At 52.8% G+C, this 22,164-nt stretch overlaps 1 long non-coding RNA gene across 2 annotated transcripts in view; it reads left to right on the forward strand.

The window, feature by feature from the left end:
• LOC123577221 overlaps positions 1–22,164 on the forward strand; it is a 39,280-nt gene continuing 17,116 nt past the window's right edge. The window contains exons 1-4 of one of the 2 annotated variants that reach the window (XR_006701770.1): positions 1–2,871; positions 6,564–6,703; positions 7,184–9,142; positions 9,898–11,074. This is a non-coding gene — a long non-coding RNA (uncharacterized LOC123577221). Of the gene's footprint in view, positions 2,872–4,363; positions 6,704–7,183; positions 9,143–9,897; positions 11,075–22,164 lie in introns of those variants that run through there. The other variant, XR_006701769.1, reaches the window with a different exon arrangement.

Raw genomic sequence — 22,164 nt, forward strand, 5'->3', positions numbered from 1 at the left:
TCCTGGGTTCCTGGTGAGCCGAGCTCGTCTGTGGGTGTCGGTGCTCCGCCGGACCAGGGGCCCCGTGTCTGAGGACGTGAGAAGGAGCTTCAGTGCCCTCGTCATTGTGAACTCTGGTGCCACTGGGGCGGAAATGACTCTGCTGGCTGCCAGCCATCCTGGAGATCGCTCTGCACGGCTTTTCCTCGTATGTGTGGTTCCTGCCCACGCACACCCTTCCTGGGGCGAGGGGTGCGAGGGGCACAGGAGAGAGGCCAGGGACTTTGTCTCCCCTCTTTCCTTGCCTCTCAGAGGTGGAGTCCAACCCCCCCCCCCCCCCCCGGCGGGCACACCACCGCACACACACACACACCTGAGGCTTTCCTTAAGTCTCCCGCTACACATCACTTCTGTTCGGTTCCCAAACATGAGCAATATGTTTGCTTCCAGATTGGTTTGTTGACTTAAATTAAGAAAAACCCAGCTGGAGAAAATATCAGTGTCCAAACATTAAGCAACATGTGATACTGTGCAAAAAGTCTTGCTTTTGCATGTTTTGACGGCCATGGCTCCGAGCAGAAGTGGATGCCTGTGTGAGGCTCTTGGCAGGCAGTGCAGGGGCAGGTATGCAGGGCTGGGCTGCACTCCCCAGCAGGCGGTTCGGGCCCCGGGCCCTGTGGGAAAGCCCTGGAGCCTGGGGCACCCCCAGCCCCAGGCACATCTCCGAGGGACCTTCAGAGGAGAGTCTGAATCTGTGCCCAGGACGGAAGGGCCAGCCCTGGCCATCTTTGGGATTTAATCAGTCGAGAGCCCGAGAGAGCAGGCTAGAGAGCCCTGACCACCCGCTCACCTGGCAGCCACACGAGGGGCATCCTGTGCCGTGTGTGGCCCACCAGGTGAGGGAGGCCCATGGGACAGAGGAGGCTGGGGGCTGGGCTGAGCTCACAGCCCTTGTGGATGGGTTCCTTTGGGGAGTGAGACAGGACCCCCCCCCCCCGGTAGTGTGAAACTTGTGACAGCTTGGAGATCCTTCAGATATAGATCCTTCCAGATAAGCGTGCGGTGCTCCTGCTGAACGCAAATCCTCAGTGCCAGATGGTTCCAGTCCAGCCAGAGCAAGCTCGACCTGGGCCCAGCACGTTCTCCGGATGCTTCCTTCACACACCTTGCTTTGCTCCCAGAAAGGGGAAGTACTCTGAGCAGAAACCTCTGTGTGAGAGGCCGCGTCTGGGCAGAGCCCTCACCGTCGTGGCTGCTGTGCTTAGCCCGCTGGAGCGGCCCTTCTTGGATGTCCTGTGGGCCTCCCTGCAGCCGCCTCCCCTGGGGACCTTCCCCTGTAACGGGGAACATCTGTGTCCTCTTGTTCACACCTGTCTGGGTGCCGACTACGGGGACCTGGCCCTTCCACCCTTCTGTGTTCTCGCTGCTCCGGGTGGGCCTTCCGGGTCCATCTTTCCTCCTCTTGTCCTTCAGGTATTGCTGAGTTCCTGTCGCACTTGCTGCGCTCTGCGGGGCGTCTGCATCCGGGGATGGGGTCACGCTGTGTATCCCTGGACACAGCCCACAGCTCCCAGCACCCCCCAGACAGTCCCCCCGCCCCCGGAAGGAGGTGGTGGGGTGGGGCTGCTTCGGCCCCATTGCTCTCATCAGCAAGAGTCGAGAGCGGGGTCCTGGGCACGTTGAAAGACGAGGGCAGGAACGTGAGCCGGGGGACAGCCCGTGAGCTGGGAAGAGGGCTGTGGCTTGGCAGGCCCGTGAACCCATACCTGCCATCTGGATGCACCGGCCTGGGGAGCCCACCCTTTGCTGTACTCAAATTCAAACCTCGTATGGGCAGGTGTTCCTAGGAGGTTCTCTTCACGGTAGTTCTGCTCTTTCTAGAATCTCAGTATTCTCCCTCAAGTGGTCTTCTGTACCACAATTTAGACCATTTTTCTTGGGAAAAGGGCTTTCGTGGCTTCACAGGCTTTGGCTGTGATCCTCTCTTCCTATGCAGCCTCCCCAGGTGACCCTGCCCTGATGACCCCATCAAATGTGCGGGACAGCTTAAGTCTGGGCTCACAGGTTACTCGCCTCAGCTGAGACCCTTGCTGAAGAGGGCAGAGCAGTAGCCATGACCACACCTGACCACACTGTCCACCTTACTGGCCCCGTCAGAGACTCCAGTCAGGTGAGGTGGATGGAAGAAAAGTCCTGAGCCAGAAATGGAACATTCTAGAACATTCTGGAGCTAGCTCCCACAGAGCCGGTGGAAGAGCTGTTGGCTGGAAGTCAGTCTGGTCGTGGAATGAAGAGGCCACCCAGGCCCTGCACACAGGTGCACAGACAGCCTCCCACTTTGGGGTGGGAGGGCAGTGCCTTCCAGAGACCCTGTTCCACTGTGGGTGGTCCTCAGAGCCCCCGGGCCCCATGCCAGTGGGTCCCCATCCCTCTCCTGGGACACAGCAGCAGGCTGTGGTTCCTCCCTTGTCCCCAGCAGAGGCCCTCCGTCTCTGTGTTCACCCTCCTCCAGCCGTGCCTGGGAGCATCTTAGCCTGGCCAAGGGCTACACCCAGGGCAGAGAGTGTGGGCCCAGAGTGTCCCAGCCCCTGACCCTGTGCCTTCAGAGGTCACAGAGCCCCAGTCCACTGAACACATGACCACGCCCAGACACACAGCCTCCACCTCTGTGAGGACGGTGTCTGCAGATGTCCGTGCCAACCTTGAACTGGGTGGAACAGGCGTCTGGAAAGGAGAGAGGAGGCCCCCGAGGAGGGCTGTGCCCAGGAACCACAGTCTGTTCCTCAGGACCCCTCCTGGCCACCAGAGGGTGTGTCTCTGTTCCAGGTGGCGTGCAGATGGTCCAGCCTCACCGCCCGTACGTGGAAAGGCCTGGGGCGGCGTGGCCCTCGGGTAAGTGTGGGGATCAGGGAGCCACTCGTGCAGATCGTCACTCCTCAGCCCCCACGCACAGCAGCACAGGGCAGGTGAGGGGCAGCAGGGAGCCCAGTGAGAGGAAAGGACGGAGCAGGGACCTCAGGCCAGCTCTGCCGTGCGGGTTTCCGTGCACTCCTTGCCACTAGATTTGGTCCAGGTTATCTAGGGACACCAGTCCAGGGTCTCCTTCCTGATTCCAGGGTCTCGGTCCTGAGTGACCAGGTGCAGAAGCCAGCGGTGAGCCTGGGGCCCAAGACGCCAGGGCACCCCCTGCACTATCTCCACAAGGTGCCTTTCAGCCCGTCCCAGCCGCGGACAGGTGTCAGGTAGCGAGCCTGGAGCGTGAGCGACGTCGGGGCTCACCGGAAGGCTGTGCACAGCTGCCGCTGAGGAGGGCAGGGGGAGCGGCCGGTGCAGCCGGCCTGGGACAGGTGGGGGCTGGCTGCCCCACAGAGGGGCCTCCTTCAGCCCCTGTTAACGCTTGCCTCCGGGGGCGTCCCGTGTTCCTCTCGTGGCTGGACCCAGCTCTTGACCAAGGCCCAAGGCAACCTGTCTCCTCCTGTTAGGACGCATCTGCTGGGACGCCGCCTCCCTCCTGGCGTGGGTTCGCATCTTGCCCTGACTCCTGGGAAACGCCCGGCACTGCCGGAACCCTTTCTTGGAGCCGGGACCTCTCTCTCCATGCAGGTGCACAGGTACTCTGGGCTCAGGTGGCATAAACCAGCCCTGCCAGCGAGGCACTGGCTGCACGTGGCATTCTGCTGGGACTGCCCATGAGCATGGTCTCCCCAGAACCTACGGGCCAGCATGCGCCGGGCCCGCCCTGCACCCGACTGCCTCTCAGACCTCAGCAGAGCCCCTGGGTGTGCGCCCAGACACACGGCTCCCAGCTTCCTCTGCCAGGCAGGCTCTCGTGTCCCTGTCACCCATGGCCACTCTGCCCCTTCTCCCAGGAGGTGGGGTCCGCATGGACCTCCCTGCAGGAGTGCTCCCCTCAGAATGCTCTGCCCCCTGTGCCCCACCCTGGGGAGGCCTCCCAAGACACCTGCTGGGACAGCCAGCTCTCCATCCTCTGTCCTGTCCTTTTCCTCCAAGCACAGCCACCATTTTGCCGAGGATTGCTTGTCTGTCTGCTCGTAGGCTGAGCAGAGCTCCTGGGGACAGCAAGGCCTGGACGCCGGCCCCAGGCCCACAGGCAAGGCCATCCTCTACCTGCCACCCCAATCAGCAGGGCCTCAATTCACCCGGAGCCGCCCATGCCTCATGCTTTGGCACCATAGTCCCTGCCCCACCCTGCCCCACCCTCTGCCGACAGCCTTTCCTGGCACAGACCCCCATCTCCTACCTGCTTCCTAACCTTTCTTGAGCCCAGCAGATCCCATGGCCCACGTTCCATGAGCTGGTAGAGACAGGCTCTACCTTGAATAGAGCTGATCCCACTACTTCCTCTGTCCTACAGGTAGGGAAACAGGCCCAAGGTTTCAGGACTTGTCTAAGGCTACAGGCAAGTGCATTGCAGAGCCAGAAGAGGGACTTGGGGGGAGAACAGGACCAGGGAAGGCGTGGTCAGCACCCAACCTGACGCAGGCAGGTCCTCGGGGTGGAGTTTGCACCGCAGCCAGGATGGGGCTCACCTTGGAGAGACTGTCCTGTGTGACAGCCCAGAAGACTCTCCAGGCCACATAAAAGTAAAGGTAGCAGTAACAGAATCATCCCTCCAAAGAAACAGGAGTGGTGGAGAACGTTCCTCAAAGTTGTGCTTATGATACTAAAAAAGGAATCACTCCGACGGTCCATCAGTAAGAGACCGGGTCAAATCCGTCGGGACGTTGATTCGGGAAGGGGTGAGGTGATTAGCCTCATCCTCTGTGTATCTTCCTGGACGGCCCGCCTCTGGCTCAGGGAAGGAAAGTTGGCACAAAGCCTCACAGTGTATGTACCTGCCCCAAGAAGAAGGGGCTGGAAGGTTCTACTGTGTGTGCGTGACCGCTTTCTCTGCAGAAGGGGTCTTCTGAGCCCCTTCCTCACACCAGGGGCTACACCGGTGTGATTGGGGGCATGTGTGACTTCTGCAAGGAGGGAGAGAGGAGCCATTCTCAGTGTTTTGGAAACTCAAGAGCCCTGGTATCTGCAATTCCCGCCTGGTGCTGTGGGTGCCCGTCCTGTGACCCCCAGCCTCTCCGAGGACCTCTAGAACCCAAGTTGAGACCCCACGGGTGGGATTTGGCTTCTGACAGCCCCCTGGGTCTGGGCCAACAACGTGGTAGAGACAGGCTGACAGGGGACCCTGTGTTGCTCAGGAAGGAAGTTCTCCATTTGAAGAGGGTGTTCCCAAGGAAGTTTCCAGGAGTGTTTCTATTGATTTTTGTTTGCTTTCCTGGAAAAAGCACAGGATCCAAGAAGAAGTGACATTTGAAGTGTCTGGTTCATAGAAGGGGTGGGCACAGCTATGCTATGCCAGCCCCCACGGGCTGTCTTCAAGGGACAGTCACGGTTCTGATGAGACATTGTGAAGCAGTGCTTGTAGGCCAGAGTCCATAACGTGGAGGGAACAGCTGTCTGTCCCCAGCCCAAAAGAATGGGATCACCTTACGTTTGGCCAAGGGCTCTCTTTCTTAGGGTCTTCATGGCTTAACTTACCTACACTAGGCCCTGTGGGAGCAGATCACAGGGGCAGCAGACTCCTAGGTGGAGCTTAGTGTCTCCCCACCAGCTTTCTTGGCTCGAGTCAGGCCTCAGCCCTGGCAGAGGGGGGCGTGCAGGTACATGGGAGGATCTGGAGAGGGCTCCGCCTGGGTGCATTCTGATTTACGTACCTGCTTTTCCATCCCATCTCCTGAGGCTGTGCCAACTCCCCCAAGAGCCTGGCTCAGGGGCCCCGCGGGAAGCTGTGGGTGACAGGGGACTTTTCTCGCTGGCATCAGAGCAGGTCTGTGCTGCACAGTTGCATGCATTGGGCACATGCCTCAGGAATGGGGAGGAGCTGTTTTCTTGGGCATGATTCCTCGAGATTCTGGTGTCATCATTGGTTCTGTCCAGAGTATGGCTTTCGAGTTCTAGAGTGGCAGAGAATGTGTCTGATAGGGAATTTGGAAATCACCACCCAGCATCATTTACTTCCCAGCTGGCTTCCGAAAGCAGCAGTGGATGAACATTACCAGAAAACCCTGGCTGGCCAGAGCCGGTCCCAGCACCACGCGGGGCTGACCGGGGGTGCGGGGGTGCTGGCAAGAGGCCCTCACTCATCCACCACCTCCGCGGGGCCCTGGGATGGGTCCTCGCCAACCGCACGTGGCCATGCCGACCCTCCAGGGCCACCTTGGGAGCCTGCCCTGGTCTGGGGCCTCCTCGCGGGCATTTGTGTGCAGACACCTGAAGGCCAGGGGGGAAGGGGTGTAAAGCAAGACACCATCTGAGTGGAGAAGGGGCCCGAGCACAAGGGCCCACAGCCGGGAGCATCGGAGGGGGTGGTGGCGGTACAGACATTGGGACAGAACAACTAAAATCTCGTTTATCAGGTTACCCCATGAGGGCAGGAGGCATTTTCCCCTGTTTCTCAATGCGTTTGTAAAACAGAAGCTGTCAACAGTGGAAGATGTGAAAGGCAGGGATGTGCCAGCCTCATTGCTTTCTGCACTGGAAGCCTGTGACTCTGCTGCTTTTCCCAGAAACAGGTGCGTCCAGAGCAGTGGCCAAGAGCCGCCCGGGGTCCATGTCCCCGCCCTCGCCACTGCCTCGGCCCCCCCTGCAGACCACGAAGGACCTGCCCCATCTCTGACTCTGGGTGACAACAAGGGCTGAGACAGAGGTAGGCAGCATGGTGCCTGGCGGGCAGGGGGGACATTCAGCTAAGAACTTTATAATTTTGTTAGAATAAACTATTACAGGGTTGCTTGGGTGGCTCAGTGGGTTGAATGGCCGGCTTCGGCTCAGGTCGTGATCTCGTGGTCCGCGAGTTTGAGCCCCGTGTCGGGCTCTGTGCTGACAGCTCAGAGCCTGGAGCCCGCTTCTGTTTCTGTGTCTCCCTCTCTCTCTGCCCCTTCCCTGCTCATACTCTCTCTCTCTGTCTCTCAAAAATGAATAAGCGTTAAAAAAATTTTTTTTAATTTAAAATAAATAAATGAGTAAAAATTTAAAAAATTAGGATAAACTATTCTACGATTTTATGACAGAAAACACATTCTATGTAATGCAGACCAAGTTACTTTAAACATGTAGTGGTGCTGAGAAAAGCTAGAGATCGTACCTCTGACAGTTGCTGAATCTTTTCCCTCTCTCTCTCCCCAAGAAGGGAGGAGAGTTCCGGTTCCTCCCTACCACTCTGACTCCAGAGTGCTCACACGTTTGATGTTCTACGTTACGCCAAGGGGTCCCCCACCCCGGGGGCTGGAAAGTCAGTTCTCTCTTACCTGTAACCCCGGAAGAGAAGCAAAGCCACCTGCTGGCCTCCAGGGTGCACGTGCAAGTGTGTGTGGTCGTTGTCTGGAGGGCCGACTGTGTCCTCCAGCCGTGGACTCAGAGTCACCCGGCTCCAGACAGACGCACATCTGGGCCTCCACGGGACCTCCGCCAGAGGCACATCGAGCGCCAGGGAGGGCGTTTGCTTTGAGCACGTGGCTCCGCTCCCCTGCGGCCGAGGCACCCGACTCCTCCCGCTCCGTCTCCAGACCAGGACGCTCCACGCAGGGCCGAGAACCCGCATTTACCTAAAGCTGCCTTCTCTTCCACGTGACGCATCTGAACATTACAACACCAAGAGGGATGTAGCTGTCGGTACCTCTCCACGCAAACATCGGACTTCTGCACCAGGAGGCAGCGTGACAGGTACTCTGTAGTTTCCAGCGAATGGGTCTCAGATATAGATGAGCAGGGTTTCCCGGGAAGGGATGGAACCCTGTGGTGGGCTCGGCCCGAACCTGCCGGGGCGTCGCAGGTGCCTTTGTGGCTGACTGTGGGTCCCACCTGCCCCTTCCCTATCCCACCGGCACCCCAGTCCAGGAGGGTCTCTCCAAGCCTGCCCTCCCAGCAAGGGGCCTCGGGCTACACTCAGCCGACGTCCATAACGCTGCCTCTGAACTTGAGCCGCTGTGGCATCCTCCTTGCTGCGAGAACAGCACCACGTTTGAACTCTCTCCCAGAAGCTCCTCAAGCCAGGAATCTCGTGCCCATCGTGCTGGGGAAAGATGGCGATGATGCGCAGACATGACGTATGCATAAATGGTAGATCTTGTTTAAAAAAAAAAAAAACCGTCTGCGGAGCAAGGCACTACAGTGATCACTCAGCATGAGTAGTTGAAACTTCTTTTCTGTGTTTCTCTGTGTATTCTAAATTTTTGCAACGGAAATGTGCTAATGGCTCTGATTATAAGAACAGTGTATTTACTGGGTTAAGAAGGGCCCCCCGACAGATGTCTTAAGACCGTACTGGTTGCTGCAGTCTAATCTCAAGACGACATGCCTGTCACACTTCTCAGGGCCGGTAGATGAGAATGCCCCAGATGAGGTCATGGCGGGGGGGGCGGGGGCGGTGGGAGGGCAGGCAGCCTCCACATAGATGGGCCATGTGACACCAATATGAGAAGGACCCAGCTCAGGGCATGCTTTCTCAGAAAATCAAAAGGGGCTTCCTGGAGGAGGCAGGGCATGCACTGTACCTGTTATTGCTGGACAGGACATGGAAGGCCTTTCAAGTAGAAGGAGCTCCAAGCACCTTAGAGCAGAGGAAACCAGGGGCCCAGAGGGCAGTGGTGATGGTCGGGCAAGGGGGAGGGCCGACACTCTTGCCACCGGGGGTGCGGTGACGTGTGGAGTCAGCTCTGGGTGAAGTTCCAGATGGCAATCAGGAGAGCAGTGCATGGCAGGCCTCACAGGCATCAGGGGACACCACGGCCCCGGCAGCCCTGACTTTGTCTGGCGGGAGCCCCCTAGGTCTGCAAAGACCTGCCTCCTCTTACAGCCTTTCCTCACTTACTGCCCTGGGATGGTGGACTTTTCTGAATCCCTCCTTTGTCACTGAAGTTCGCCCAGCGCCCCATGCAGGGAACGGCCACAAGACCCGAGTTCCTGCCAGGGGAGATAGGCTGTGAGGAGCGCAGGCCCCAAGGAGATCACGGGGACCTCACCTAGCACCCCGCTGTCCTCGAGGCCAGGACTGCATCACCGGCACCCTGGGGACCCATGAGAACGGAGGCGTCTTGCCTGGCGGAGAAGCCTGCTCGTCTCTGCATCCCGTGTTTTACATAATTAGGTAAGTCGCTTAACGTCGCTGTGTCTTCTTAGAGAAGCTACTAACCCTTAGAGCTAACAGGACTCACTAATTAGTGTAGAACACTTAGAAAATATAAGGAATTCAGATGTGGAGTATAATTGGCCGGTCCTCCTGGTATTGACACTCAGGCCACAGCCCTGACGGGGCCGCGGGCCTGGCTTTGTCAAGACGGTGTGGTAGTTTGAGGCCCAGACCTAAGCAAGAGGGGCCGTCCCTAGCCCCAGGGCCGCCCACAGCGTGTCCCGCGCTGCTTTGCAGGTGGAAGCAGGCGTGGGTTCAAGAGTGGGTGAACTGGTCAGAGTCGATTTGCCTTGCTAGCACACGACCTGGAGTTGGTGTGAGCAGCAGCTCGGGGAACCAGAGAGAGTGGGCCGGAGGGGCCTGGGGCTGGGCTGCAGATCACGAGTGGCTGAGTGCCACAGGCCGTCTCACGCAAACCTGTGTGAGCCTCCTGCCATCTTGTCCCTGGAACGGAGCTCCAGCCGTGGCCTCAAAGTTTGCACCGAGGGCAGAGCTGGCACTCAGCCCTTTCTCCTGTGTCCCTCTTTAGGGGACAAATGCCACACTTCCTTCTCAGGTGGCAAGTTGCTCAGAAAATAGATCCAAGCCCCAGACCTGGGCAGCACCTACCGTGAGTCCCAGGGACACCCGCGGCCACGTGTGGGTGTGGATTCTCCACTGGCATTGGAAATAAGATGGCGATGGCGTGTCCCTCTGGCGCGTCATTTCCTCAGGACGTATGGAGCCGTCAGCAAACCATTAATCTCTCTTTGAACCACGGTGACAATGTTTACATTTAAGATCAAGATGATGGTTATTGGAAGAACTCCCCCAGAAGCTCTTCTCGCAGCTGGAAAAACACGGCAGCGGGTGAACAGAGAGAGCCGTTGCCGGGGCAGAAGTGACCACGAGGCGGTCCGGGAGACCCACACTTACAGAGGGCACTGCCCGGGGAAGCAGGCATCTGACGGAAGCTTGTCCGCAGGTTGGAGCCGGCTTCGAGAACTGTGAAGCCTGAGCCACGCGGTTCGTGGCTGGGCATTCTGGCCACGCTTGCGGGAACCTGCTTTCGACAAACCAACTACAAGGAGAAGTTTCTGAAAAGAAGTGTTTCTAGAATTTGTGCCCGAACAACACAGAAAAGAACCAGGGACTCGCAGAGGTGAAAAGCCAGCTTCCTGAGCATTCTGGGAACCTTCTGGCAAGTCCTTCATTTTAAGAGAGACCTCTGGGTGCCCTCCAACACCCTGTGGGGCCTTCCCCTGGGCATCGTCCATCTTGGCACTTTGCACACTGAGCGCTGAGACCCAACACCTTGTAAGGTCTGGTCAAATGGCGGTCCCTGTGTTGGCACGACGGAGCCTTCTTTGTCACAGGCCTCTTCAGAGAGCACTTTAGTAAATACAGGACGTTACCAACAAAACGCTGACATTTTCATCCCTCATCAGAACTGGGGGCTGCGATCCTTACAACACGCCGTGATAGGTTGCATTTCCCCCCACAAGAAGGATTAGTGTTTTGCTCCCAAACAATCCAGCTATGAAGACGTGAAGCCCAAGGCCACCACCTCAACATCGGTCCTGATCCCACTGGGCAGCGAAGCTCTCCTACTTCTCATTCTAGAATCAACTCTTGAACACCCACAAATGTCCGTGCACGCTAAGAGCTGACTATGGTTAACGTTCCAGGAACCTGAAGAAGAGCCCCTGTAAGACCTGGAAAAGGGCAGTTAGTCTGTGCTGTGTGTGCAGTGACTTTGCACGGTCTTGTGGGGTTACCCTCTGGTGTCCTAGCCCAGCCATTTCTCCCCCAGGCACACTCCCCAGGGAGTCTGGTGTGTGCCCAGAAGCCAGGCCTGGGTGCAAGAGTGAAAACGGTGGTCAGTCCAGACACCCGTCCAGAGAAGGACAGGTACGTGCATAGTGGAAATCGCACCACTTGGAGAGTGAGTAGAGCTCCGTGCCACAGTGTGGGCGAGTCTCAGGGTCACGAGTCCACAAAGCAGGCTGCGGGAGACTGCCTGGGGCACGGTACTAATTTTGTAAAGGTCACAAACAAGAGCTTTTTTATTATTAAGTTTATAAAAAGATTTATTTATTTTTAAGAGAGAGCACATGTGAGGAAGGGGTGGGGGGGGGGCGGTGGACAGAAGGTCCGAAGCGGGCTCTGCACTGACAGCAGTGAGCCCGACACGGGGCTCGAACCCACGAGCCATGCGATCATGACCTGAGCCGAAGTCAGACCCTCAACCGGCTGAGCCACCCAGGTGCCCCTTTTATTAAGTTTTTAGATTAAATTCCAGTATAGTTAACATGCAGTGTTCTGTCAGTTTCAGGTGTGCAGTTTAGTGATTCAGCACTTGCGTAAATTGCCGAGCGTTCGTCATGACAAATGTACCTTGATCCCCATCACCTGTTTCCCCTTTCCCCCCACCATCTGCCCTCTGGCAACCACCAGTTTATTTTCTGTAATTAAAAGTCTGTTTCTTGGTTTCTGTCTCTCTGTTTTTCCTTTGCTTCTTTGCTTCTTAAATTTCACATATGAAGGGCGCCTGGGATGCCTTCAGTTGGTTGAGCATCTGACTCTTGATTTCAGCTCAGGTCGTGATCTCACAGTGCATGGGTTCGAGCCCCACGTGTGGCTCTGTGCTGAGAGTGCGGAGCCTGCTTTGGAGTCTCTTTCTCTCCCCCTCTCTCTGCCCCTCCCCCATTCACACGTTGACTCATTCTCACCTGCTCTCTCTCAAAATAAACTCTTGAATTTCACATATGAGTGAAATCATATGGTCTTTGTCTTTTCTCTGACTTATTTAATTTAGCATTACGCTCCCTAGCTCCATTCATGTTGTTGCAAATGGCAAGGTTTCATTGTTCTTTATGGCAGAATAACGTTCCATTGTATACATACACCACATCTTCTTTATCCATTCATCCATTGATGAACACTTGGGCTGCTTCCCTATTTTGGCTATTGTAGATAATGCTGCTTTATATAAACATTGTGGTGCATGTGTCTGTTTGAATCATTGTTTTTGTACTTTTTGGGTAACCGCCCAACCGCCTAGTAGTGCGGTTGCTGGAAAGCAGAGTAATTTTACCCTCTAATTTCTGGAGACCCTCTATACCATTTTCCAGAGTGGCTGCACCAGTTTGCATTCCCATCAACAGTGTAAGAGGATTCCCCTTTCTCCACGTCCTCGCCGACACTTACTACTTCTTGTGTTTCTGATTTGAGCCACATCCTGACAGGTGTGAGGGAAGATCTCATCGTGGTTCTGCTTTGCATTTCCCTCATGATGGGTGACGTCGAGCATCTTTTCATGTGTCTCTTGGCCATCTGGACGTCTTCTTTGGAAAGATGTCTGCTCATGTCTTCCCATTTTTTTTATTTAAAAAAAATTTTAATGTTTATTAATTTTTGAGAGACAGAGAGAGACAGAGCTTGAGTGGGGAAGGGACAGAGAGAGAGAGAGGGAGACACAGAATCCGAAGCTGGCTCCAGGCTCTGAGCTGTCTGCATGGAGCCCGACGTGGGGCTTGAACTCACAAACCACGAGATCATGACCTGAGCCGATGTTGGATGCTCAACCGACTGAACCACCCAGGCGCCCCTTGTCTTCCCATTTTTTAACTGCATTGTTATTTGGGTTGTAGAAGTTCTTTGTATGTTTTGGATACTAAACCCTTATTGGATATGTTATTTGCAAATACCTTCTCCCATTCATTAGGGTGCCTTTTAGTTTTGTTGATTGTTTCCTTCGCTGTGCAGAAAGTTTCTATTTTCATAAAGTCTCAATAGTTTGCTTTTGTTTATTTTTCCCTTGCCTCAGGAGACATAAGTTGCTGCGGCCAGCATCAGAGAAATTACTGCCTATGCTCTCTTCTAGGATTTTATGATTTCAGGTTTCATACTTAGGTCTTTAATCCATTTTGAGTTTGTTTTTGTGCATGGTGTGAGAAAGTGGTCCAGTTTCATTGTTTTGCATGTAGCTGTCCAGATTTCCCAGCACCATTTGTTGAAGAGACATTTTCCCATTGCGTATTCTTGCCTTGCCAAAGATTAATTGGCCATAGAATTGTGGGTTTATTTCCGAGTTGTCTACTGTATTCCATTGATTTGTGTGTCCATTTTTGTGCCAGTACCATACTGTTCTGATTACTACAGCTTTGTAGGATAAGTAAAGTCTGGAATTATGATACCTTCAGTTTTATTTTTCTTTCTCAAGATTGCTTTAGCCACTTGGGGTCTTTTGTGGTTCCATACAAGTTTTAGGATTGCTTGTTCCAGTGCTGTGAAAACTGTTGTTATTTTGATAGAGATTGCATTAAATTGCTCTGGGTAATATGAATATTTTAACAATAGAGCAGGGAATGTCTTTCCAGTTGTTTGCATCATCTTGAATTTCTTTCATCGGTGTTCTGGTTTTCAGAGTACAGGCCTTTCCCCTCTTTGGTTAAGTTTATTCCTAGGTATCTTATTGTTTTTGGTGCCATTGTAAACTGGATTCTTCTCTTAATTTCAGTTTGCACTGCTTCATTATCGGCGTATAGGAATGCAACAGATATCAGAACATTGATTTTGTATCCTGCGACTTTACTGAATTCATTTATCGGTTCTAGTAGTTTTTTGGTGGAGTCTTCAGGGTTTTCTGTATATGGTATCTTGTCGTCTGCAAGTAGCGAAAGCTTTACGTCTTCCTTACCAATTTGAATGCCTTTTATTTCTTTTTGTGGTCTAATCGCTGTGGCTAGGACTTCTAGTACTGCGTTCGATAAACTTCAAGTCTTGAGGGATATATGTTGCTTTAAATATATATGCACACATACAACCACCTATGCACACACACATAGGAACATGCACGTGTACATAATAAAACCTTTTCAAAGGGAAAAAGGGGATGATAAATACTAAGTTGTTGCCTCCGGGGCAGAGGAAGAAAGATAGAATATTGTAGGAAACTTCGACGTTCAGCCACACTCAGGTCCTGTCCTGTGTTGTTCCACTTAGGCTGGCCGGTACATTCACTAGCATCCTTACAATAGTTCGCGAACGTATGTGTTGCATTTGCTTCTTTGCTTCACATATTCCGTACTTTGAACATTTTAGGCAGGTTGTTGAAGGATGTCATTCAGTGCAGTTGAAAATTCATGTCTACCACTATGAGCTTTACAGCCTCTGAATAGATTTTTCTAATGAGACTGTGATATAAACAAATACTACTTTTTTTTAGTATTAGGTAATGAGTCGCATTAACATTTGGAAGATCGGCCTCAGTGAACCCGATTTCCAAATGACCAAAATCACACATTGGTCAGAGAACCTTTTATAGCACAAGATGGACTGGTGAGGTCAGGGCAGTGGAAGTTCACGGACAGGGTTTCAGATTCTGCTCTGTAGCTGAACCGGAAGAAACTCCCACTTGTACAGTTCGGATGTAGGATCAAAGCAGAATATCCACAGTTCTCTGAAAAAAGCTATTACAATACTCCCTCTTTTCAACTATGTGTCCTTTCCCGAGTGTAAAGGTGAGCAGAGCTCATGCTCTGGCAGGTAGAGCTGGGGACAGGGCCAAGGGGTGGAGACGGGGCCAAGGGCTGGGGACAGGGCCATGAGGGCTAGGGACAGGCTGTGAGGGCTGGGGACGGGGCCGTGAGGGCTGGGGATAGGGCCGTGAGGGCTGGGGATGGGGCCGTGAGGTCTGGGGATGGGGCCGTGAGGTCTAGGGACGGGGCCGAGGGCTGGGGACGGGCTGTGAGGGCTGGGGACGGGGCTGAGGTCTAGGGACGGGCCTTGAGGACTGGGGACAGGGCCGTGAGGGCTGGGGATGGGGCCGAGTCTCATTCAGAAGTGACACCCGAAGACGTGACTCTGTGTGGTTAGGTGCTGGAGCTTATTCCCTGATAAAATAATCTTCCCAGGAGCACATCTCTGTCCCCTTTTTACGTCATGCTGTGACCTCCCGAGCACCATCCTGGTGTGGGGACAGCACCCAAGTTGTTATTAAGCTGCACTCTGTGGTGAGTCAGAGATGGACGGATTCCACACCAGCTTCCATCCTTGCACGTGAGGATTAAAACGCCACCACTAAAAACGAAATAGATTTTAAAGAACCCGAGTTACAGATGGATGGAGCGTTCAGCGTCCTGATGTTTCCTGGGCTGGCGGGAGACACTGGCAGCTGTCGGCCGGCGGTTCTGGTTTTCCCACTTTGTGCCCGTGAGTGGTTTCTAACCAGGCCCCCTTAAAACGTGTTATTGTTAGAAAATAAGCCAAGAAACAAGGGATAGTAATTTAGTACTAGGAAGTTAATTCTGGGCACCTCTGACCTTCCCGCAGTCACGTGGCTATTGATTTTCAATAACGTGAGGTGGCGTGGCACCCTAAGCGTGGGGTTCAGCAGATTCCAAACACTTTCTCCCTTATCAGTCGAGTCCCTGAGTACTTGAGTATTAAGACAGCAAATGTCCACAGTTAACGGCGTGTCACATGGCAGCTGGCCGGACGTGCCAATTTTCTAATGAAGTGGGGTTGTTGGCAAACACACCAGTCATCGTATATTGAAGGAGATCTTCTTTTGTGTATATCCAACACTCGCGAGTGCTTCGAGAGATACCAGTTACATCACTGTCTAAGGGCCAGGCACCGAGGGAGAGCCATCCACAAGCCGCCAAGACAGAAACAAGCAAACCCAGAGTTAAAAGCAAGACGGGGCTGGGTTTGGTGAGAGGTGTCAGAAATATTTTTTCCAGTTGTGCTTGATGGAGGAAATATCCTGAATACAAACAGTGGCTCCAACACCCTTGTTTCCTCTGCAGAAAGAGGCATCTTGGTAATTCCTCACTCCCAGCTTAGCTTACTCTCTATAGGGAAGACTCGGTATCGTTTTTCTTAATATCGAAGAAAGGAAAACAGTCGATGCCTTTTGGGTCTGAACCAGCATGCGGCCGGCCTGTCAGTCATCGGCCCTGGCATGTCAACCTGGTGAGTCAACAGACAGACCAGACCCTCCAGTCTCTCGGACAGCCCGGTCCCTTTACACCAGGCAAGCGCTTGCCCCCACCCTCCTCCCCCTACTGCTAATAAATTATGGTTGCCATCTTGTATTGATTATTGAAAATGTTATGTCCGTGGGAAGAAAATGCCATTGCTTTAAATATCAACATTACTAGGGATTTTAAAGTTATTTTTTACAGAGACGCATGTGATAAAAATGTTTAAGCAATCGAAAGGAGTGAGGGGAGCAAAATTATTAAATAACAAAAAAATCAATCCTCGGTTCGGTCTGGCCAGACAAGCGTTTCCCGGCTCAGGTAAGTAGTTTAAAGTCAGACACGTCTCACGCTGGACTTTTTACAGGAATGGAGAAATTTATAATGAAATTCAACAAGGAAACGGGAAAAACAGCCAAATCAGTGCAGCAAAGTGGTTAATGGGATCATTAGCCTACTCGCTGTATTGTTTTGGACACTGTGTGCCTGTGCCGTGGTGCTCGAGACCAGATTGCGGGAACAGGCTGACAGTTAGCAGCTAACTCAGCAGTGCTGGGTACAAACTGCCGTCTTCCTGTGGATTTACAGCTGCCACTTCTGCTACTTCAATTAGTTCTATAGCACACAGATGTTGCTTAAATGTTGCTGCTAATGATACTGCAATAAGCCGAAGATTCATGCCATATTTTGAGGCACGTAAATTTCTCAAGTGGCACAATTAAAGTGGAAATATTAGGTGGGGAGAACTTGGCAGTCTCTCCTACTTGGAAGGCACACCCGCTATGCAATAATGGGTCAAAAATTCATTCAAGTTTTACTGCTGTTCCGAGTTTTAAAAGACTTTTCACAGTTGAATGCAAAGTAGTAAAAACCAGGGTATTAGGAAATGAGAATGCAGTTCTGTTATTCAGACATGACTTTTAATTTCAAATTGGAATCACATGCTCACTTTTCTGGATGGGACCAAAGGGAAAAGGCACAGGCTGAAGAGCGCTCGTCTTGAAGGTCAGAAGTCCCGAGTGCGGGTGAATTCATGGCCAGGCCGCGGCGCCGTCAGGCCCACCTGTGACTCTGGGACGCACCTCGGTCCCCTCACACCCGGAGAAGCCTGGCTGGCCGCCGCCGAGCGCCTGAGCAGACAGCCCGCCGTCGACTCTACCCACGGGCTCCCAAACCACAGCCCCGGGGCGCCGCCTGGGACACACACGCGTGTACAGACGCGCACTCGGGCCCACGCGTGCGTGTGCCCCCTCGGGGGCACAGGTGCACCTCTGACGCGGGCAGACGCATGGGCTCCAGGCCTGGCGGGAAGCTCCGCTGGAGTCTCTTCCTCCTCTGTAGTCCTTTGTCATCTCGACGCAGCACCCTGCCTGCAGCCAAACTCCTCTTCCACGGGAAAGCTCTCCTTTGGAGAACAGCTGCCGTCTGGTTACCAAACACGCTTTTGGTTTTCTCACACACCGCCTTAAAGGGCAGGCGGTTCTGCGGTGAGGCCCGCGCCCACTCGGCCCTGGGGCGTCCGGGTCCTTGTGCGGGCCGATGCACCCCATTCGAGCCTATTGACGTGAACCGTCTGCCAGGTGACTCCACGGAACCTCGTCAGCATCCCGCGCTCCTGCCGCCCCCGTCAGAATTGGAGGCCACACGCGGCTCTCGGCCCGTGGCCCTGCTGGAGGACGGACACACCAGCGAGCCCTGTCCAGGTCCCCGCTCTGTGCCACTGTTCGGGATGAATTCCGCGTTGGTAGCAGAGGCTGTCCGCGGTAGGCGTTTCAGCCAATGTCGTCGTTCAGGTATCCGCCAGATGCTGGTTTTCCTCCTAAATGATGCAGACCTTCGAGTGCCGCCTCCCCCAGACACCCCAGGGTTCCCAGTGTCTTGGAATCCAGTCAGTGGCAGCATCCCTGTCTCTCTCTCTCCGCACCTCCCTCTTGGCTTTCTTCTCCCCGCTCCTGCCCACCACTCTGTGCCTGGAACGCTCGGATTATTTACAACGAATCTTACAGATGTCAGTATTGTCTTGTTCTGAAGCAAAAAGGACAATGAGTTCCCGCTGACCCCAGTACAGTGGATCTCGCCGGAGCACAATATGTATTTTACACTGGCAGTGAAAAGCCTACATGTAATTGAGAGCAGGAAAGAAATGTCACTGTAGCATTTTTGTTGACACTGCACTCGGCGTGGAGGGAAGCCCAGGGCCCGGCGAGCAGGGGCTGCGGTGGCCAAGCCCCTCCGCGGGAGCCGGGAAGTCAGCGAGGGAGGGGTGGCGGAATTAACGTGTTCGGATTTTCCACCTAATGACCTGCTCCCGGAACTGAAGGGCCACAAGGAGAAGTCCGCTGCGCGGTTTCCCCGTTTGCGCAGACAGACCCGGAACTGGAGCCCATCTGCCAACTCAGATCTGTTTTTCCAGGTCTTTACTGTCTCCCATAATGCTTAATGTACTGTTTGTATATGTTGTCCTTGCACTATATTTGATGTGCTCGCGTATATTTTATTCATCTCTGGCTTCCGACGAAGGCAGGATCCCAGCAAAACTGAGAACCATTATTTGCCACCATCAATCAAGTGTCTACACAGCTGGCACCTCATGGGACGGACTTGATTTCAAGCACAAAACGGAACTCTGGCTCTTTGGGGCCATTTCATTCTCCATCCCTGGTGTCGGTTGTGATGTCTGGACGCTGGAGTGCTGGCCCACCCGGGGAGGGGGGGCAGCGGCCGCACCAGAGAGCTACCTTCTCCGTCAGACCCTTCTCAGGGACCCCCGAGCTGGGCGGCTGGAGCTCTCTGGCTTCTTAGGGTTTAAAAACAAACAAAGGGAATCCTATTGTGGCGTGAATGATAGACACAGACGAGGCAAGCTCAGGAGCTCACCCACGTCACTCCGGGAGAGAGGCAGTGTGTGTGAGGGCACAGCGTGGTCCACACAACACCAACCCCCCCACCCCCGCACCAGTCCTGAAGATGGTGTAGACACTGGGGGTGCAGACAGTGCCCCTTGTGCTGAGGCTCCAGCCCTTTCCTGGGCACCAAAGCCACATCCAGAACATTCTGGCCCTGGGAAGGGAGGGTCTCAATTGCACGAGATGCCTGCTGGCTTCTCGCCGCCACAGCTGTATTCGCGGACGCCTCTTTTCTCACCTGCAACCCGTGGTGTGACATCTTTGCCTTCTCGGCTGTGTTGTTTGTAGCGGATATTAGACAGTATCTTAGACAGTATATTTATTAGACAGTATATTTATATATAATATAAATATATTTGTATATAATATATATATATATATATAATCTATATATTAGACAGTATATTTCTCTAGGGCTGGCCTCATGTCCCGGAGCAGACAGTGCTTCCTAAGCTCTGAGCTCCGCAGAGGCGGAGGCCAACACCCAGTGTGGCCTTGGGGACGCAGATCCCGGCCTTGACCGCGTTCTCTCCAGTGGGGCTCCCGGGCTGGGCGTTGTCCATGGTTAGAGTGCAGGTTCGTGCGTGCATCTGTGTGTGTGCTGGTAGGGACGCTGGTGCTGTTTCCAAGTTCAGGTGAAGGGGACGTGGAGGTTAAGCAGAGGAATGACAAAGGCATCCGCTTCCCCTGGTAGCAGGTATTTAGCAGATGGGGAAATATTAGCAGATGGGAAATCAGCAGATACATTTAGATCAAGATGCAAATTTAAAAGCCGCCGACCCCTGTACAAATATTCACACTGAACGTGTCCACTCCCATCAGCTACCTTCTGTTTTTGTTGAGCGCATACAACTGTTCTTCCTACAAAGTCTTGTAGAACTTGAGCAAAGAGAACTCCACGCTTGAGAAGAAACTGAGTTTCAGCATTAAAGTAGAAGAAAACTTCCCAATCCTGTCAACTTTTGGACTCTTGTGTTGCAAGTTCTTTTATGAGGAAGTTTTTAACACCAACTAACTGGTGCTTCAAAAGAAAAAAGGTTTCTTTTCCTTCCTAGATAGCTCATATTGAAACTTCTACAGTGAAGCAATTTAAAAATGCAAGTCTAACCATGTGATAATTTCCAGTACAAAAAAAAACAAAAAAAAAAAACAAAACAAAAAAAAAAACCCAAAAACAAAACAAAAGACACCGAATAACAAAAGTCCTACCTGGGTCCCAGCAAGCAACCTTCTGTACAGACCACAGGGTCCTGGGCCAGCCATGTTATCTTGCTGGACAGTTGTTTCCTCTGCGTTAAAATCCCAGCTACACCTCGCATCTGCACAGAGCCGTGCCAGCCATGCAAGGTGAGGACCCTTCCACCCGTTCACAACAGGGAAACTGAGGCTTGGATTTAAAACTTGCCAAGACCTGTGGATTGTGGCAGCAGAGGGGGAGCTCAAATCAGGCCTTTTGTCACTGAAGTCTCAAGTTTTCTGCAAAGGAATTGAACTGGGCACTTTTCAAAGGGACCTACAATCTACAAAACACAATTGCTGCCTTATACACCGGTTAATTAATTCATTCTTCCAGCAAAGGTTTGAGTGTCTGCCACGTGCTGAAGACTGTTCTGGGCTCTCAGGATGTTAACTGGGTGGAACAGGTGTGTTGCCACCCCGGTGGGGTTTAATTCTAGTGGAGACTATCCTAAGAGGAAAGTGAGACCACTTCAGATCACAGAGTGGTGTAGAGATACAGCAGGGAGTGGTTTCAGCAGGTGATGAAATCTACATGTCTCCAAAGATGCCCTTGACCTCCAGAATGAATGACCCCGCTGTCCTTCCAAGGACTGGGTCTGCCCATGTGGACTTGATAACCATGGTTCAACCGAGAGACTCAAGTACTTGAAAAAATTGGCCTTGTGCTTTTATTCCACACTGAAACATTAGGCAAGAGTATGGAACCCACCTACGTTGCCTCCTACAGAAATATGTTAAGCTGTTGTGCAAGGAAGTCATGCGAGGAAGTCACCCAAATTTCAGTCCCTGATTGATTCTGCTCTGTTGTTTAGAGAGCGGGTTCCAGCGGGGTCTGCTTCTGCAGCCTCAGCTCTGAGGGCCCACGTGGCAGGTGTCAGAAGGGCAAGCAAAGCCCAGCTCTCTCAGGAGCCCAGAACAGGAGAGAGTGAGGCTCCTTGCAGACTGTGAGCCAGAACCCCGCAGACTTGCCCCAGTCCGTCACACTCCTGAATGGCTCCCTGTCACCTGCCTCTCCCCAGCACTGCTGACTGCTGGAGCGATCTTCCCGTGGCGAGTGTGTGTGTGTGCGTGTGTGCGCGCGCACACGCGCGTACACCTTTTTAACTCTATTTGCATTTAACGCACATGTAGTGAAAATTTTAATAGAGCAGATTTGGAATAGTAATAATTCTTGTGCTAAAACCTGACAAAGATGTTACAAGAAAAATATTCGTAAACCAAAATCTTTCATGAACATAGACGCGAAAAGAATTTTTTTCACAAAATATCACCTGGTGAAAACCAAGCAATAACAAACATCCCCAGAATGCAAGGTTGGTTCAGTGCCGAAAATTGATATAATTTGCCATATTGACAAAGGAAGAAATAAAGATCATCTCAATAGATGCAGAAGATCATTTGAAAAAATTTCAACATTCATTAAAACAACTCTCTGCAAGGTAGGAATAAAAAGGAACATTCTCAATCTGATGAAAAGCATCTATGAAGAGTGCATAGCTAACTGCTTAAAGGTGAAATGTTACAGGTTTTTCCCCCAAGATGATGAGCAAGGCAGTATGTCTGCTGTATTTCTGTTCAGCGTTTATCTTAACCTCTAGCCTGTGCAGTGAAACGAGGATAGCCAAACTCATCGCGATGGAAAGGAAAGAGAAGTCTCTAATTTGCAGGTAGCTTGAATGTACACTTATGAAATCCTAATGAACCAACAAGTAGAAACTATCAAAATAATGGGAATTTAGCAAGGTCATGGATGTAAGGCCAACATACAAAAAATCAATGGCATTTCTATATATTATCAGCAAACAAGTGGAAACAACTGGAAAAGTCAAAAGTAATACACTTTATAACGACATTAAAAAACAAAATA

Source organism: Leopardus geoffroyi, chromosome D2 (genome assembly GCF_018350155.1).
Source record: "Leopardus geoffroyi isolate Oge1 chromosome D2, O.geoffroyi_Oge1_pat1.0, whole genome shotgun sequence".
NCBI lineage: Eukaryota > Metazoa > Chordata > Mammalia > Carnivora > Felidae > Leopardus > Leopardus geoffroyi.